The 4,767-nt window shown below is 31.6% G+C and overlaps 1 non-coding gene across 1 annotated transcript; it reads right to left on the bottom strand.

Moving 5' to 3' along the window:
- Positions 1-4,227: 4,227 nt before the first annotated feature.
- TRNAN-GUU (transfer RNA asparagine (anticodon GUU)) lies at positions 4,228-4,301 on the bottom strand. Its single transcript has one exon. It is a non-coding gene; the product is annotated as a tRNA-Asn (tRNA).
- Between the last annotated feature and the right edge of the window lie 466 nt (positions 4,302-4,767).

Below are 4,767 nucleotides of genomic sequence, written 5' to 3'. Positions count from 1 at the left end.
CCAAAGAGCAACAAAGGAGGAATTCCAAAAGAATTTATTCTTACATGTTATTATTATTTACTATATATGCAACTGTACTGGGAAAGCAATACATAATAGTTTCTAGGCTGCTCTAATGGAGAGCCAAAGGAAAAAAACTATACATAAATATATCATTTACAAAATATCAACAACAAATTTCTCATGCAAACTACATGTCACCCAAAGTAATATGGAATACATATACTAGTCTAGAAGCATCACCTATTCCATAGTACTATCATAAGCCAACTCTTGAAGAGAGCCTCTAATCTCCCACATATTAGATAAAATCTTTGTAGAGTTGTTTGCATGGTTATGATCTCAGAATGTTGAGCATGGTTTGCACCCTCAATCATTTCCCTAGCATGTTCAACAATCTCATGATAGTTTGCTACAACATTGTTTGCAAATGTCCGTATGTAATTTCTCTGTAAATTTATAGTTGTTGATAGCTCAATTTGTGGTAAAGTGGGTTGGTTAGAGTAATCACTTCATATGACTATAATTTCTAAAGGTGGCCAATTGTTTTCCATTACTTCGAAGAAAAACAGGAGTAAAAAACCAATAATAAAATGGTTTTATTAATATGGATGTGATAGAAAAACTAGTTAAGTTTAATAAAAAAATATTTTCACCCTTGAATAGTTGTACATTGCAAATCTGATATAAAAGCAAGGCTAATGGTGCCAACAAAAAAGAGAGACAACAAAAATGTGGACAAAGTATATGCTTGTATGTACACTTGTAGAGAAAGAATTAACTCCATGACATTAGTACCATTAATCAAATCATAATCACTATCTTCCTTTTAGAAGTAAATCTGATCTTCCGTTAAGGACTATAGTTGGAGGATGTTAGAATTAGCACAAACACTATCTATTCTTAAAGTTCAGAATCATAGGGAAATAAGTTCTAAACACCAAGTCAAAAGACATTATATTTGGATCAATCTTGTATTATGAGATTATTCATTGCTAAGGGAAACTCTTTTCAAAACTCAAAGCTAAAAGTTCTGTTATGATTGGCTATGATAGGAAACTTCGATTGAATTGAACAAAAGATCATACACGAGTTCACCATGCAATAAGGTCCAAAGGAAAGGAAATGGACTAATGAAGTCATGTATACTCTCTAAACAGAGTATAAGGGTGCTAAGTGTAATGCATAATCTCTGTGCATGGTTATTACCCTAACTCCAATAGGACTAAAGATGCTAAAGTAGTTCTAAGGACTTCTATACCAGGTTACAAGAATGTAGTCAACTTTTTAACTCCTTGAAACTAGCATAATCTTGGAATATGTAATGGGAACGTCAGAAAGAATTAACATGAATAAGGGGTTGGAGTTTGAAACATATAGCTCAAGTAATTATAATTTTATAAAATAGCTCAAGGCTATCAGACTAAGTAAGAATGAGGTAATAGGTTATAGGGCACTGGATAGATACTCTTTCTAAGTACACGAAAGCTATGAAGCCTCAAATTTAATCAAACTTGCATGATTAAATATAAGGTCTTGTATATATTTCAGCTTATTACAAAGAAAGAATTGAGGAATCTAAGAGAAAGTAGAGAAAGAAGTAAGGGATCGAGAAAATAAGTTAAACCTATACTAAAACTGTAATGATATAAATGCATTAAAGCATACTAAATATGGGGTGGGGTGAAAGGAGGAAATATATTTCCCTTTTATTATTAAATGTTCATGATTTAATAAAAAATAAGAAGTCATAAATATATTTATATTGAGAAACTCGAGATCATTGGAAAGACCATGTGAGAAAACTTTGTTTTGCTGAATGAACATTACCACCAAAATATTTTGAAGAAGACTGAACCTAACTATATATCTCAGATACTTCACATTATGTATACATCAGGGAATTCCCGTAACTGCAAACATTATAAGCCCAAATTTTGATTTCTTAATTAACATATAACAAAGTTGCATTCTTTTCAATATTGTCATAATGGGTTACGAGTATTACATTAACCCATGTTGACATGTCAAATCATTTTTTAAGTATTATTAATCTCAGCAAGTATTCCAAATAGGTTGTTCAAGTACATGGTAAAAAAATATATTAAAAAAATATCAAATATAAACTAGGTAGAAATGAAAAGGTGTGTGAAAAATGTCATAGAAAAAAAGTGTAGCTTAGATACATAGTAAAATAAGGAACACTTTCTAATCGGAAAGGTGTGTCAGGATAGAGTGTTCATAATATAATTTTTGGAGGTAATAGAATCATATAAATGAACCTAAAAGGACACAGGTTTACATGACGAATCCCCCATGAAGAAATTGAAGGTCATTGTTTCTTTAGAATTCAAAAGTTGGTTGTAGGAGATTCTAGTGTGATTATTGTTGGTTTAGTCACAAAAGTTACTAACAATTGGAAATTAAATAGTAACCTATTACATGTAAACTGTGTGAAAGACTCAAGGAATTGGTATTTCACCATTGTTGCCTGGAAATGCAACAAAGAGTCAAAATTTCAAGAGATTGTTGGCATGATCAAACTTCCCTTCTTTGTTTTGGTCAATGAGTAGGCAAATTTTCAATATAAAGTTTCAATTATCATTCCAACTGGGCTTCACATTGCCAAAATTTCAATTTTCACATATTGATGGGTTCTAAGGATTTGTCAAATAGTTTTTCAGACCTTATCTTTGTCCAAATTTTCAATTGTTTCAAATCAAAGAAGAGAATGGGTGCAATAAGCTTGCTATTAAGCATATATAGTAGAAGTAGGGTAGGGGCATTGTAAAAAAATGTGCTATTTAACTCTTGCTTTATTTAAACTCTATTGAAAGACAAATAAATGTACCTACGAAATGTAGACTAATGGAAAAATGAATGTGCACTTGAATGAACTCCAAACAGTAGACAAAAAAAACATTAACAATACATACATAAGTCACATGGGTTTGGTTAAAAACCTAACTTTGTTTAATAAGTTTTTTCAACTCCATATCATTAAGAAAAATTAAAAGGCCTACAAAAACATTAAATTCATGCGGGGGGACACAAGAGAACATGCTTATGACTTGCAATTCATTTTTCACATTAATGGTTTCTAAGTAGGGAAAAACCTTTTTTCTAGAAAGTTATGATATCATCCTTACTCATCGATTGTCTTTTGGATATGTAAGCAAGTTGATGGAAATGATTAGTGCATCAAAGATTAGGGTGACAAGAAACTCATACCATCAAGATATGTGAAATGGAGGAAGTCCAAATAGACAACTTAAAAAAGATAACAATGCTTTCAAATGTCAAGGATAAAGGTTGGGAATACCTTAGGACAAGAAAGTTAAAAAACTTATGACAAGAAAGTTAAAAATCCAACTCCAAATGGATACTTAGAAGAAGGTTTGAAAGTTGGGGGGCTGGAGTTGGCGAAAAAGGCATGATAGAAAAGGAGGTCTGAACAGTCCAAAAAATAGAATGGAAGAAAGTTTTGGAGGGTGAAAAAGAAGATAGTTGGATAAGAGATGGTCCCAAACTATGATCCAAAAGATTTAGACAGAAAAAATAACTACAAAGCAATCAATGATGCTAAGAAAACGATATGACTGGAAACACAAATCTAAAATTTATCCCCCTTTACATTATTTATACCTGTTTGTAGAATTCAACAGTATTACCAGAAATAAAAACCCATATTTATCCCCCTTTCTATTATACTCTACAATAAATTATTTTCAAGAATGCCAATGAAGATTTATACCAGATTGGACGACTTCCAAATGGTATAAATCTTTACAATTGTACAGCAGAAAATAAACCGCAGAGAAACGAATGCCAAAATTAACTCTCAAACCCTAATTACCAAACTTCAACAGATTTTTTCCATGGGCCCCAAAAAATCCGTTGTCAAAATGTTTTAGAGTAAAAATACTGGCGGTTTATAAGTCTGGGACAGGTATTCAGGCGATTTGTGGACAGCAGGTCTACAAGAGAAACCTATCGGCTTAATTAATTTTGCTTTTATATAGAATTTTTCTAGTTAAACTTTATTTTGTTATGGTATACTCTCTTTGAATGTGCGCTGTAAGTGCTTAATTTGATTGAACTTCGATACTTGTCTTCAACTTTGTGGGAATTGTTTGCGAGCAACAGTACCAGAAAAATGCGATGAAATGGAAATTATTTTGATACATCAAAAGGGGGTCTCTCAGGCTTCCGCAGAGAAATTGCCTGCGCTAGAAGGAGGGCTTGAACCTCCGACCTTGTGGTTAACAGCCACACGCTCTAACCAACTGAGCTATTCCAGCTTTGTTATTAAAAACTGTCAATTTAAAATTACAATATCTTTTGTTGTGTTTTTTATATGTTGTCTAAAATAAGCATTTAAAATGTATTTATTTATTTTAATTGAAATATTGAACTAGTATAACTACATTTAAAAAATATATGTAAAATATGCCGAGAGATATCTTATAATAGAAGAGAATCATCTATATAATAAATGTTCTTCTAAAATACTAAACACCAAGAATATAAATCCATTAAACCACTACATGCAAAAAGTTGTGAATCTAGTTGGAGACAAGTGGCGAGGGTTCTATTTTATTTGGAGTAATAAAATAACACCTCCTCAAAAACTGAAACATGGCATATTTCATACATTTACCCGTCATTTGCATGTCAAATTATTTCAAAAATGGATTTTTGTTTACGGACATTTTGATGTCATTGTAGATGCCTCTCGGCATAATTATATAGATATCAATATTTCTA

Source organism: Cryptomeria japonica, chromosome 8, assembly GCF_030272615.1.
Source record: "Cryptomeria japonica chromosome 8, Sugi_1.0, whole genome shotgun sequence".
Classification (NCBI taxonomy): Eukaryota; Viridiplantae; Streptophyta; class Pinopsida; order Cupressales; family Cupressaceae; genus Cryptomeria; species Cryptomeria japonica.
This window is presented reverse-complemented; position numbering and strand designations above follow the sequence as displayed.